This window comes from Abramis brama (assembly GCF_963993115.1).
Source record: "Abramis brama genome assembly, chromosome: 16".
Taxonomy (NCBI): Eukaryota; Metazoa; Chordata; class Actinopteri; order Cypriniformes; family Leuciscidae; genus Abramis; species Abramis brama.
Genome location: NC_139978.1, coordinates 3,149,165 through 3,165,206, shown reverse-complemented (window position 1 = coordinate 3,165,206; position 16,042 = coordinate 3,149,165).

The window sequence follows — 16,042 nt, the reverse complement described above, 5'->3', positions numbered from 1 at the left end:
TTCTCTCCGCCATCACGCTTCGTACAATCTTCAGGCGAACTTTAGGCATGTCGTGTGCATGTGATATTGTAATGTGCGCGCCTGCGCGAGGGAGGGGGGATCTGTGGCGTGTGCACGAACAGTGATTGACAGTCAGATCTCACACCTCCCTGCGCTGATTGGACCCGATGAGACGGGAGCGGTGGATTTTTGCAAAACAAATAACACGCTCCAGGTGGAGTTAGAAGCTCGGGTTTTTTTCTAAAACCTCCTTATTTATGTTGTTCTGTCGGATTATAGTGTCGATTTCACTGAATATGACCAAAAAAATGTTGCCGACGGCAGCTTTAATATATTTATACAATTAAACTGTGCGTAATAATAATAATAATAGTTTAACTAAAATTGTACATGTGTGATCGATTAAGGGTACAATTACATAAATAATATCTAAATCATACAAAATTATGATTCTAAATAAGCATTACTAAAAGCCGGACGATTTTGTCTCTAAAAATCATTTGCTGTGTAGTGATCTTGGAGTGGAAACAAGTGGAGTGACTTTATCGCATCAGACATGTGTCATTTTGCTCACAGCTGATTGGTCCAAGTTTGGTTTGCAACCTCTCACCTGGAACATCACCTGACCCGGACCAGGTTACCGTGGAGCGTTAGTTACTATGGCGATGAACACGCTGAAAGCCAAACCACTTTCATCCCAGTTAACACAGAACGTTCCCCTAACGTTAGTTTTTGGCTCCCGTTTGATTATTTTTTTGGGAACCAAATTCTAGAGTTAGGGGAACGTTCTTTTTTGGTTTTATTTGTATGTAACCATAAAATAACATTCCCAGAACGTTGCAGGGTGGTTACTTTTAAATAGCCTAAAAATAATTTATAAAGAACGTTCCCAAATGGTTAATTTTAAGTTATTATTTTGCAACCATAAAACAACGTTCCCAGAACGTTGCTGGAAGGTTATTTTTTGAAGAACCTAAAAACAACTTATAGAGAATGTTCCCTAATGGTTATTTTTAAGTTGTTATTTTGCATAATTGACTGGAACCAATTGTAAGACTTAGTACCACATACTGCCCTGTCACTGAACGGCACATCAGGGACCAAACGCTGCATATTATATATATCTGTATCATGTCTTATAAGGGTACAGACAGAGAGTGATAAAATACTATGAAAATCTGGACAAAATAATACAAATAAAGAAACTGTCATTAAGAGTGGAACACCGTGTACTCAGCTCACTGAGGTTATAATTAAACAGGTTTTATTAAAATAGGAACAAATGGAACAAACCAAAGTTTTCAAGATATTTTATCTGATTATCAAATAATTCCCTCCATCAATTCTACTTTTATGTAAATGCTGCGTGACTTTTACGTGTTTTAATAGGAGCGTGCGCTGAACATTCGAGTTGCATTTCAACCAGGGGGGTAATCGAGCTCTCGGATAGCGTACCATCCCCGAGGGCCGCCATTAGCTAACAAGCCTTCACCTGCTGTTAGCATTCCATTGACTCCCATTCATTTTGACGTCACTTTGACAGCGAATAACTTTACATCTGAGGCGTTTAAAGACTCCATTTGTCCATTGTTTATTTCTAAAGAAACACGACAATGTATAAAAGGCTCCATTACCTTGAATCTTACGTTATGGCCCCGTATGGCCCCGTAAATTACCGTATAGACAGGAGGAGAAGCTCGCAGTCAATCGGGGGGACGTGGAGGCATAAAGTCCGATAAAGTCAAGGGAGAAGCCCATAGAGAGTCATAAAGTTGCTCCTGCTCCTAGCTCATGGACAACTCCTACTCACACTCTCCGTCTCTGCAAGATTCGGAAGGGAATGATTCAGATTTCTCTTGGCACAGCTACTAGAAGACAGACGGGTTGCTCACGTCACATCTACGTCGTTAAGCTCAGCTTGAGTCTGCGCAGTCGCTCAGCCATCAGGAAGCGAGTGCCTCTAATTTACTTCACTTTTCTCCGTTGAATCCAATGGGGTCGCGGTGTCCAGTTTATAAACTGTCTATGATCTGAACTGGAGCGGAGGGCGTTACCATGATAACGTGGGCAGCTCAACTGACACAAGCAGTAACTCCGTCTCTCACTGCTGTTTTCACTACTTTCAGGTAAGTTTAGTCCCCAAACTTAGACAAATAGTACATACAAATGCTTCTGACACATTCTTTCATGTATATGACACGCTTCCGTTGAATATTTACTTTATAGTCCGCTTTAAAAGTCCGCTAGCATCTCAACAGTTAACTGTTACTAGCTAGAGGTAGGTTAACTTGAGCTGTAAGTTTAGGCTTTTAATCACATCTTATGTGTATATGAGAGATTTTGATAGATTTGAAAAGGTTTTGCTGGCAATTTTTCAATGTGTGAATGAAAGTAAACTAATTTATTTAACTTAAAAATATTCACTGGACGGTTAATTCATTGTTTTCACGTGACGTCACACCATTATAGGAACGCCCACCTGGAGGGCAAATGAAAGGGGTGTTATAATGCCATTTGTGCCTAGTATTAACATGAATGTCACGCAACCGCTTAAAGTCAGTTGAATAACCGATACCGATAACTCTTTACATTTGAAATCCGATAACCGCAATAAATCTAAATTCAAATTTGTATATACTTTAAAAGCCTGAATACATAAACAAAAGGCTCACCATTAAAATCCATGTCCCAAACACTTCAACATCAAACATATACAATACAGTAGCCTAGTTTGAACCAGTTTAAACCAGTTTCCTTAACTTTTAAAATTAATTTTATACTCATATGGCCAATTCTCTCTTTAGAGACATTTTGTTAGCTTTAGTTAACATGAACCAACAATTAGTGAACAATTAGTTAACAAAAAATAAACCATAAAAAATAACGTTCTGAGAACATTATGGGAACCAAAAATTGTTAGCAGACATGTGACACTTTTCTTACAGCTGATTGGTCCAAGTTCGGTTTGCAACCTCTCACCTGGAACATCACCTGACCCGGACCAGGTTACCGTGGAGCGTTACCCAGACAGCATGGTAACATTGATTCAATATTGAGTTTTGATCCAAACCATCATTTTGGTTGACATCAAAATTTCAATGTTTAAAGTGTGTTGGATCAGCATTGAAATTTTGATGAAAGGGAACAGCACACATGGGTGAAGACAGTGACATTGAACTAACAGTGAGTCTTAGTTTATGAGCACAATATCTTGCAGGCATGTATCTGTGCAAAACACTACTGGGTGTTTCCCAATCAGTGGGGCGTTTCAGTTCATGATGGGCACTTTCAATGGTGTTACCTCATTTGCTCTAATACACTGGGGGTTTGGTTTAGGGGTGGGCCCTCATGATTTTAGCAAGTCTTTTGAAAAATGGTTGAAAAACACCAATTGTAGTTTGAAAATTGGCACTAATTGGTATATGCCCATTTTGGTTTTGCATGTGGGCTTCTCAGTAGTTAATTGATGCTTCCTTATTAGAGAGAAAACACAAGGTGCATCCTGTACGGAAGTCTTGTGTGTTTGACATGCATGAACTCTCCGAGTTTCAAACAATGGTGCATATAATGTATTTCTGTTTTTAGCATGCTTTTTACTTGCATTTTATGTATTGTTACTAAATCTACTAACATACATTAATTTTCAAAGTAAGTAAAGTGTTGAAATAAATCGCACAGATAGCATGGGAACATTGATACAATGTTGAGTTTTGATCCAAACCATAATTTTGGTTGAGATTGACATTTCAGTGTTTAAAGTGTGTTGGATCAGCATTTACATTTTAATGAAAGCCAACAGCACACATGGTTGGAGACAGTGACACTGAACTAACAGTGATTTGTAGTTGATGAGCACAAGATCATTCAGGCATGTATCTCTGCAGAACACTAGTGGGTGTTTCTCTATCAGTGGGGCGTTTTCAAACCAAAATGGGCATTTTCAACCGCTTTACCTGATTTGCTCTAATCCACTGGGGGCTTGGTTTAGGGGTGGGGTGGTTTAGCAAGTCTGTTGAAAAATGGTTGAAAAACATTTATTGTAGTTTGAAATTGGCCACTGATTGGTAAACGCCCATTTTGGTTTTGCATGCGCACTTCTCAGTAGTGTAACGCTTCCTCATTAGAGAGAAAACATAGGTGCATCCTATACAGAAGTCTTGTTTGTTGAAGCACCTGACATACTTACATGACTTCTCTAGCACAGTTTCAAACAATGGTGCATCTACATACTTAAAAAAATGCACATTGCTTTAGTAAAGTTTATTACAAATTTCCTGAATAAAGTTCTAACGTAATTTAACACATTTCTTGAAGTGCAGGAGACATGAACATAAGCAAGAAAGTTACACTGCAAACATAGCCCATGTCTTCCGTCAGTGCTTGCATGCAGAGCACATTGCTCCTTTAGTAGGAATGAAGGCCGACGAAGATGGACAATAAAAAAAAAGCACCCCCCTCCTGAAAATGCTGACATTGATTATACACCGAGTTGCTGTTGACAGCATAATCAGCTGACCTGGGACTTGATGATATCCTGTGCCTTATCACTGCTTAATCAGGTAATCATTCATATTCCTAAATCTGTATTAAATTTAAAAAATGTAACTGATTTCCAATCAGTTTAGCTTGATTCCACTGAAACACAATAACAAAAAACATCTTGTGTTTATTAAGAAAGTGACTGACATGGCTATTTTGTGATACCGTGCTGATGGCTTACACCCAAGCAGATTCGGATCGGATCTTCTGTCAGATAACATCTCCAAAATGTTAAATACCTTTTGACTAGTAACCAAAAGTTCAAATCATAGTCTCTGCTGCACCAAATTAACTGATATAAATAGTGTAGAACATTGCATAGAAACTGTGTCTATTCCTCGTTTAGTGAGATCAAATAATAAATCTACTGCAGGATCTAGAAAAAATCTAATTGTTATTAAACCAGAAAATGTTGCTATTAGTAAACAAAAACAATTTCTAAAGCTAGGTCTTCTAAACATTAGATCACTCACACCTAAGGCAGTTATTGTAAATGAAATAGTCACGGATAATAGCTTCGATGTCCTTTGCCTTACTGAAACTTGGCTTAAACCTAATGATTATTTCGGTCTAAATGAGTCTACTCCATCAGGATACTCCTATAAGCACGAACCCCGTCTGATTGGTCGTGGCGGCGGTGTTGCAGCGGTCTATAGAGATATTCTCAATGTTACTCAGAAAACGGGTTATAAGTTTATTTCGTTTGAAATACTTGTACTAAATGTTACGCTCTTAGATGTTAGAAAAAAATCCATATTATCTCTAGCCTTGGCTACCGTATATAGACCGCCTGGGCCTTACGCTGATTTCCTAAAAGAGTTTGCAGATTTTCTCTCAGATCTATTGGTCAATGTAGATAAAGCATTAATTGTTGGAGATTTTAACATACACGTAGATAATCCAAATGATGTGTTAGGGGCTGCGTTTATAGATTTATTAAATTCCTTTGGGGTCAAACAAAACGTCACCGGACCAACTCATCGTCTTAATCACACACTCGATTTAATTATATCATATGGAACCGATCCAACCGATATAGATATCATTCCACAAAGTGATGATGTCACTGACCATTACTTGGTAACTTGCATATTACGTACTGCTGTAATATGTCATGCGGCGCCGCGTTTTCGACCAGGCAGAACAATCCTTCCATCCACCATAGATAATTTCTCGAGTTGCTTGTCTGATCTGTCTCAGCTGCTGCCTGAACCCAAACAAACAGATGAACTAGAAGAACTAACTAGCACTATGAGCACCATTCTCTCTAGAACATTGGATGTTGTTGCACCCGTTAGATTAAAAAAGGTCACAGAGAAAATTAAAGCACCATGGTACAATAATACTACGCATGTTCTAAAGAGAGAAACCCGTAATTTAGAGCGTAAATGGAAACAAACTAATTTAGAGGTCTTTAGAATCGCGTGGAAAGACAGTATGTCACGTTATAAAAAGGCCCTAAAAGCGGCCAGGGCTGAGCATCTCCGCAAACTAATAGAAAACAACCAAAACAATCCTAGGTTTTTATTTAACACCGTGGCTAGACTAACAAATAAACAGACGTCACCCGAACAAAATATCCCGTTACAGTTTAGTAGTAATGATTTCATTAACTTCTTCACTGAGAAAATAGAAAACATCAGAACCACAATTGTAAACGTTCAATCCTCAATCGCACCTTATAATTCAGCCTCAATTATCCCCCCGCAAGAACAATTACAGTGCTTTACAACTATAGAACAAAAAGAGTTAAATAAACTTATCACTTCATCTAAAACAACAACATGTTTATTAGATCCTATACCAACTAAACTACTGAAAGAAGTGTTACCTGTAGTAGAAGAGCCTCTCCTCAATATTATTAACTCGTCTTTATCTTTAGGTCATGTTCCAAGAACATTTAAACTGGCAGTGATAAAACCTCTCATTAAGAAACCACAATTAGACCCGCATAATCTAGCAAATTATAGACCCATTTCAAATCTACCTTTTATGTCTAAAATACTAGAAAAAGTTGTGTCCGCTCAACTGGGCTCTTTCTTGCAAGAAAATGATATCTATGAAAAGTTTCAGTCAGGATTCAGGCCGCATCATAGCACTGAAACTGCGCTCGTTAAAATCACAAATGATTTACTTTTAGCTTCTGACCAAGGCTGTTTCTCAATACTAGTTTTACTTGATCTAAGTGCTGCGTTCGATACTATAGATCATACAATACTCTTAGATCGACTACAAAATTATACTGGTGTTCAAGGACAAGCATTAAGCTGGTTTAGATCATACTTATCTGACCGCTACCATTTTGTCTATTTAAATGGAGAAAAATCGATCATAATTCCAGTAAACTATGGAGTGCCGCAGGGATCTGTGTTGGGCCCTCTATTATTCTCAATATATATGCTGCCACTTGGAAATATTATAAGGAAACATGGAATTAGTTTCCATTGTTATGCTGATGACACTCAAATATATATTTCATCACGGCCGGATGAAAACGCTAAATTATCCAAATTGACAGAGTGTGTTAAAGATATAAAAGATTGGATGACGCGTAATTTTCTATTATTAAATCCAGACAAGACAGAGGTAATACTTATCGGTTCAAAAAACCGCCCACAGAACCTCTCACAATACAACTTTGACATAGTAGGATGTCCTGTTACTTTATCCTCTACAGTAAAAGACCTGGGTGTTATACTCGATTGTAACCTGTCTTTTGAAAATCATATTTCGTATGTTACAAAAACAGCCTTTTTCCACCTTAGAAACATTGCTAAGCTACGTAATATGCTATCAGTTTCTGATGCAGAAAAGTTAGTTCATGCATTCATGACCTCGAGACTAGATTACTGTAATGCTTTATTAGCCGGTTGTCCTGCATCCTCAATAAACAAGCTACAGTTAGTCCAAAATGCAGCCGCTAGAGTTCTTACTAGATCAAGAAAATATGATCATATAACACCGATTTTATCATCACTACATTGGCTACCTATAAAGTTCCGTATTAATTACAAGGTATTGCTACTGACTTATAAAGCCCTAAACGGCTTAGCTCCAGTCTATTTAACGGATCTTCTATCGCCCTATAATCCATCGCGCTCTTTAAGATCAATAAATTCAAGGCTTTTGGTCATACCTAGGATATCCAGATCCACCAAAGGAGGGAGAGCATTTTCACATTTGGCTCCAAAACTCTGGAATAGCCTTCCTGATACTGTTCGTTGCTCGGACTCACTCTCCCAGTTTAAAACTAGATTAAAGACGCATCTCTTCAGCCAGGCATTCATATAATATTTTTAATCTTACAGTTAAATCCGGCCTCTAGTTCATAAACGCCAGAGGAGAACTGGCCCCCGACTGAGCCTGGGTTCTCCCAAGTTTTTTTCTTCTCCATTAGGTCACCTGATGGAGTTTTAGGACACCATTAGGTCACTTGATGGAGTTTTTCGGTTCCTTGCCACTGTTGCCTTTGGCTTGCTCAGTTGGGGATATTTTGGGGATATTTAATTTTATTCTATCAATCAATAAATTCCACTAGAAACAAACTTTGTTGTATTATTTTATTTTAATACTGTGAAGCTGCTTTGATACAATCTGTATTGTGAAAAGCGCTATACAAATATACTTGATTTGATTTGATTTGATATTTAAAGAGATTAAGGTCTACATAAGGTGAATCTGCAGCTTTAAAGGGATAGTTCAGCCCGAAATGAAAATTCTGTCATCATTTACTCACCCTCAAGTTGTTCCAAACCTGTATGAATTTCTTTCTTCTGCTGCACACAAAAGAAGAGAGTGAAGAATGTTGGCATCCAGACAGTTGATGGTAGCCATTGACTTCCATGGTATTTATTTTCTACTATGGAAATCAATGGCCACCGTCAACTTTCTGGTTACCAACATTCTTTAAAATATCTTCTTTTGTGTTCAACAGAAGAAAGAAACTCATACAGGTTTGGAACAACTTGAGGGTGAGTAAATGATGACAGAATTTTCATTTCGGGCTGAACCATTCCTTTAAAGAAATTTTCATTGAAAAAACCTAAGCTCTTTTATTCTACAAGATAAACTTGTTACTTGAATGCTATGTAGTTTCATAGAAAATGAACTGAGATATAGTTAATGGCTATAGCTCACAGGTGTTTGTTCCTCTTCATGAAGAGTTTAGCTCCAACACCTGCCTGGAAGTGTTCATTGATCCTAATTACCTTGATTAGCTGCTTCAGGTGTGTTTAATTAGGGCTGGAGATAAAATCGGACACCCCTGCCATAGTGATTTCTTTTGATATTGAAGCATTAATAGATTTTAGAAAAATAAATGAAATAATCAGAATTTAACGATACTTTAATCATAGTTAGAATATTTTGTGTTCAGCAACTTTTTTAAAAAGTGAATCATGTTGTGTTTAGTATATTAACATTCTTGAATGTGCCAACTGAATTGACTTGTTCTCGAGTAACATCATGCTTTCTTTTTCAGATTTCAGAGAACCCAGAGGAAAAGAGGCAGTAGTCTGATGTAAGACAGATTTTTAAAGACCTGAAGCGTTGGACCACCTGTAGTTATGACATCAGACTTCTGAAGCCAATTTTATTTTTAAAGGTTGAAATGCTTTTGTCCTATTTCTCCCCCTTTCTTTTTTAAAGAATGATCTTTTAATATATTTTTGTCATTGATTGATTGAATAAAATAAATTAACTCAACTGCTGGAAAGGTGTAATTTATATTTTAAAAGGTTTTTGCCAAATGTTTGGTCAGGAATTTGTTGACGCATCATTGAAGTATAGTTGAAATATTAATGTTGTTTCAACATTAACTTAGTACATCAGATGGCAACATTGGTTGACATTCCTTTTCAGTGTTTCAACAAAATGTATTTAGAATCAACATCACATTGTAACATTGATCAAACCATATTACCAAAGATTATTTCTGTTAATTTCAGTGTTGATTCAACAGCAGTGATGTAGATTCAACATCATAGTGTAATATTGATTCAACAATATTACCATTGATTATTTTTGTTAATTTCAGAGTTGATTCAACAGCAGTGATGTAGATTCAACATCTTAGTGTAATATTGATTCAACAATATTACCATTGATTATTTTTGTTAATTTCAGAGTTGATTCAACAGCAGTGATGTAGATTCAACATCTTAGTGTAATATTGATTCAACAATATTACCATTGATTATTTGTGTTAATTTCAGTATTGATTCAGCATTGGTGATGTAGAATCAATCATAGTGTAATGTTGATTCAGTAGCATTACTATTGATTTTTTGTTCAACAGTTTCAATATTAACTGAGGGTGCAAAAGTGATGTTGATAAAAAATCACTTTGTAATGTTGAAGCAATACTATTACCGTTGATTTTTGGTTGAAATCTCAACATTGCTTCAGCATTAACTGAGGGTGCAAAAGTGATGCAAAAACAACATCACTTTGTAATGTTGAAGCAATATTAACACCATTGATTTTTGATTGAAATCTGAACATTATTTCAATATTAACCGAGGGTGCAAGAGTGATGGTAAAACAACATCACTTTCTAACATCATTTCAATGTAATCAGCGTTGACGCATCAACATTGTTTCAATGGTTACATGCTATCTGGGTAGTTACTATGGCGATGAACACGCTAAAAGCCAAACCACTTTCATGATGCCTAAAACCCAGGGTTGGCGCAAACTATCCTGAAACACACCTGGCTATCCCCCTAAACCGGCTTCATAGTACAGGCCCCTAGACTATACCTGTCATGATTCCTGTCTTGTGTTCCCCTTGTCTTGTGTGGACTTTTGTTATTTGCTGTTCTGTGGCATGTTTTGTAGTCCTTTGTAGTTCTTCTTGCTGATTTGTTCATGATTGTTCCCAGGTGTGTCTTGTTCGCCAATCTCCGCTTGAGTGTAAATATACCCCAGTGTTTCTCATGTTCTTTGTCTGGTGTTGTCCTTCTATGGATGTTTTTTTTTTTGTGTGTGTGTGTGTGTGTGTGTGTGTGTGTGTGTGTGTGTGTGTGTGTGTGTGTGTGTGTGTGTGTGTGTGTGTGTTTTATTATGTTTGTTTGAAAAAATGTTTTCTGCATCTGGATCCCACTCTCGTTCCTCAACAGCCACCGTTACAATCCCACTGAGCAGTACATAAATAACACACACATATTTATTGCTGCGTGAATACTGTAATAATCACTGAGTGTCTTTTACTCACATCATATTTATATTGTACATGTTGTTTTCCTCAGCGTGAAACGGGAGTTTTCCCTTGTCATCGTGGTTTTAGCTTTGTTCACTGGGGGTTTACGACACTTTTCTGTTCTCTGTAGAGCGATTTGTAAAGCACTGTACAAATACATTGGAAGTGAATTGAATTTCATTATTAAAAAAAACAAAACAAAAAAAAAACATGAAAACTTCTACTGTCTATTAACCTTTCCCATCTCTGACGTTTCCCATGTTTGTGGAGCATTCATCAACCATTTACAAGTCATTGCAAAATAACAAGCTGTCGAGTGATTTTTACAAAAGGCCGAGTCTGTGTGTTTGTGTGAGGAGGAGAAATAGAGCCGTGGATGGATCATGAAATTAAAGAAACAGAAAGAAAAGGGAAGAGAGAGAGAGAGAGAGAGAGAGAGAGAGAGTGACCCTGCCTGTCTCTGACTGAAACTTCACCATGTAAAGCGATTCATCCTAAAACAGCTGTACGCCACTGGAGTCAAGATGGATATAAAGCAAGTATTATTTTTTTTGAAGAGAAAAATCTATAGCGTATTTTATTGCATGCTATAGTTATATACGGTATGAACACTTTAAATAAGCAGTATAAATTACACAATATCTACTTTAAACAATACTGTGAATGGATGAATCTCAAAAGGAGTCAACAGATTTCCAAGTCATATTGTACTCCAAAAACAAGGAAATTATTTCATTCTTATTTTCACTCTTATTTATTGGATTGTGACGTCATTCACAGTGATGCGTGTGTACATGACATGAACAGGTGGCAGGTCACATTATAGAAACAATATGTACGATTTTTTTAATAAAATATTCAAAAACCACTTGCACAGTGTGATATATTTCATGCAGTTGTTATCCCAAAAGTTCCCAAGGATTTGTAAATCCAGAGAAATTCCATTTTTAAATAATGGCTCGTCCTTTGTCATTGTTGCCTATCAATGGCGTAATATCCACGCTATCCTCGGTTTCCGCTTGTAGAAACCATAGAGATATATAGAGAAACCATATATGTATATATACAAAGATTCCTCATTAGCGGCCGTTTCAATATATCTATGATATTGCAGATGCTGTTGTGTCGTTCAGTCATCATGGATCACGATTATTGATTGCGAGTTCAGAAATTCCACAAAAAAACGTAAACCTTGATCAACTGAGGCAAGCAGGCTTTGGGAAAAAAATAGAAATAAAACAAGGATCAATATTGGCGTGGAGTTTTCGAGATGGAGCTTCATGACAAACTTGGACTTGACAGAGACTCAGCTATCGCATGTGTTTTAATAGACAGGTAAGCAAATATATATGATTTATTGTAGTACACATATTATATTCCACTTTGTTTGTAGCCTACTTCAGTAATGTTTCTTATCAAGTATATGGCAGTGAAATTAAATACAGTATGTGTTGCACAAAAACATTAAGCCATAACTTGCAAATACTGTGGTTTCGTTCAAATGTACTTTTAGTAAGATTGTTTTAAACGGGTAAAACTGCGCAGCATTAAAGGATTAGTTCACTTTCAAATAAAAATGTCCTGATAATTTACTCATCCAAGATGTTCATGTCTTTCTTTCTTCAGTCGAAAAGAAATGAAGGTTTTTGAGGAAAACACTCCAGGATGTTTCTCCATATAGTGACTTCAATGGGGTCCAACGGGTTGAAGGTTCAATGTCAGTCTCAATCATAGGTCTCAATGCAGCTTCAAAGTCTCGACACGATCCCAGGCTACTTGACAAATGAAAACCACAAACATGACACTTATTCAAATAATTTTATAAATCATCATCATGGCTTGGCTTCGTGAACGAAGATTTAGGAAGGACATCCACGTCATCTACAGGCACGCTGATGGCTGACGAGGCCTATGCGGGACAGGAAGGTCCTACCACAACGGCTGCAGGTAAAGGTCTGGTCCAGGATAGGTGCTGAGGGGACACGGTTCTTTCTTCTTCTCCTTTTGTCCTCCGTACTGGCCCTGCGGGCATCTTCAAAGAAGGAGGTAGCCTGATGGACTGTGCACCGCCAGGAGTCGCGATCAGCTGCTTGTGCTGCACATTGACGGTGATCGATGCAGCAAGCGGTGAGGGACTTCTTCAGGGAGTCTTTGTATTGCTTTCGTGGTGCCCCGATGTTGCGGTAGCAGGAGGACAGTTCCCCGTACAGCACGATCTTAGGTAGGCGGTGGTTCTCCATCCTGGAGACATGCCCTGCCCAGCGAAGTTGTACCTTGAGGACCATGGCCTCGATGCTGGTAACCTCTGCTAACTCGAGGACTTCAGTGTTGGCGATGAAGTCACTCCAACGAATGTTGAGGATTGTGCGGAGGCAGCGCTGATGGAAACGCTCGAGGAGTCTCAGGTGATGACGGTACGTGACCCAGGACTCCATACAGGAGAGTGGTCAGCACAACAGCTTTGTATTCACTGACCTTCGTGTCTTTTTTGAGGTTGTTGTTGTTCCAGACACGCCCGTATAGTCTGCTGAATGCACTGTTTGCCTTGGCCAGCCTGTTGTCAACTTCTTTGTCGATCTTGGCGTCAGACGAGATAGCGCACCCCAAGTAGCTGTAATGGTGGACAACCTTCAGTTCTGTTTGTTGGTGGAAACTCTAAATGATTTTTAGATTGTTAAAACAGCAGGTCAATACTATTTAAAAAAGTTAAATATAGGCCTGCCCTACACACACACACACACACACACATAACAAACGTTAGGTTACAGCTCTGTCCATGAGGGGGAAAATAGCAGCAATTTGATGTTTTTGACTGATTTGATGTAATTGAACTCTGAAACCAGAACTAATAAAGTTCAAGACTAACGTTAAAGATTGTTGCTATATGACCGAACATTTTACTGTACTAATCTTGTGAATGGATCCTAACATTTTGCATACAGGAGAAATGAGCTGCCCTGTCCAAACCCATGGGCTTCGTCACATAAATGCAGTCCTGTCAGACAAGCTGTCCCACTTCACTGTCATTTTCTGATTAATATTTACTAATTTAGTAATAGGCCTATTATTCGTGCAAATAGTGAGCAGTAAACTGGCGCATTTCAATTGCCTTATTATTCTCTGCATTTTACAATTTGATGCGAAAGATACAATATATTTTGCGATATACGCGAACATTTAATCTTTCACTCTGAACATTAAATCACATAATCACATGGGTATTATTTATTTATTTAAAACACATAGTTCAAGGGGTTATCACTATTAGTCAAACTTTGTCAGAGATTTCAGTGAGTCGCAGAGAAACTGATCTTTTGTTGTGAGAATCAGATTTATAAACATCTGAATCAAGTATTTCTATATTAAGTATTTCTATTTCTTTCAACATCGTTGTGGTTCAGCAAGAGCCTTTACATCCATTTATTTCAATGAACAAATGATCATTTCACCTCTATAACTTCTGATAGTCAGCCATACAGTTATATTTGATTGAAATTCTTTGGTTTCAGTCAATATTTCATCAAAAGTGTAAAAACGATGGACTATGTCAGTAATATCTCTATTAAACTCGCTAATATCTCCCAGATTTAAATAAACCGAGACATCTCAGTGGTGGCAGTGGCTCAGTGGTTCATGTAGGTTGTCTTCAAACCGAAAGGTTGGTGGTTCAATCCCCGGTTCCACCTGACCAAGTGTCGAGGTGTCCATGAGCAAGACACCTAACCCCATCTGCTCCCGACGAGCTGGATGGCGCCTTGCATGGCTGACACTGCCGTCGGTGTATGAATGAGTGAGTGAATGGGTGAATGTGAGGCTATGTAAAGCGCTTTGGTGGCCATAGGTCTGTGAAAGCGCTATATAAATGCAGTCCATTTACCATTATCTGACGGCTGTCCAATTTCTGCATTCCTGTTTTTAGTTAGCTCAAGTGTTGAATAATATGATAAACACCCTTTAAAAGGTATTGAAATTCATGAAAGACAAATTCAAATATCGCAATTTGCTGATGACACGACAATTTCTCCTAATGATAGTTGGCTTTGAAAACCATTAATAGCTTCTCAAAATTCTCCAGATTGAATTTAAATTTGTCTAGATCAACTTAAAGACAACAACCAATCCACTGTGTAATATTCCTGTTAAAAGTGTGGTAGTAATTAGGGAATTAAAATCACTAAAAACACTGATGTAACACTGATGTAATGGTCAAGTCTAATTTCAGGCCTGTTATTGAAAAAATGCAAAAGAAATATAACTCATGGTTAACAAGAGATCTTTATATTTCAGGGAGAATAGTGAGTAAGGCAGAATGTATCTGGAGAGCAGCTCTTCTCTCTTCATTAGTGCCTCAAAGGAGAAATGCTCACAATAGAGGAATTACTCTTTCATTTCATCTGGAGAAACAAACCTCATAAAATTAAGAAATGTGTCCTTGATTATAAATTATCTGATGTTCTTAATTTGACTATTTTCAATCAAATCTTAAATTAATTGGCTTAACTTTTTTTTAAATAATCAAACAAATATATTCAATATCGTCCCAATTTTTTGTGTGTGTGAAAAACTTCGAGTATTATTTTTTTTGTTGCAATGTCCTTATATAACTGGTAAACTTCCTATTGCTGTGGCCAATTATCACAAACAAGCATGTAAATAATGTTTTATTTGGAATAATGGTGATATCATTCATAATAAGAAGTCGTTGTACATGGAGAATGTAGAGAAGTTAGACAAGTTTAATGAGGGTAATACCAATAACACCAGGACAGGACGGGCAACACACACTTAATACAACATAGACCGAACAGAGAATGAATGTGAGGGATAAACTTATAAAGCAAACACACACGAGGATAATAATAGAACACAGCTTACACGGATAAACTAACATAATGATGACAATTCCCCTCATTTTATTTAAAAATATGTATATATATATTTTTGTAAATGAAAAAGAATTAAAGTAATTAAGGCTATCCCCAATGGCATAATTATCTTAACCCGATTCTCAAATGTATATTAATTTATTAACAATCTTACAAAATCCCCAACTTTTTGTAAATGGTCTCTCCTGATTTGATAAACGTTTTAATAACAGTTTAAAAGAAATTCCTTTAATGTCAGATCCAATCCTTTATGTAAATCAAAATGGCTTAAACCTTATTGTATATTTTGGCATTACCATATAAATATGTTATTTCTAATAAAGTAAAAGAAAATTATGCGAAGGCATAGCGCGTCGGCCCTGGAGTCACGCCTCTGGCAGGCTGAAGAAAGGGAGTTGTCTCCGCGTTGGTGGAAAAC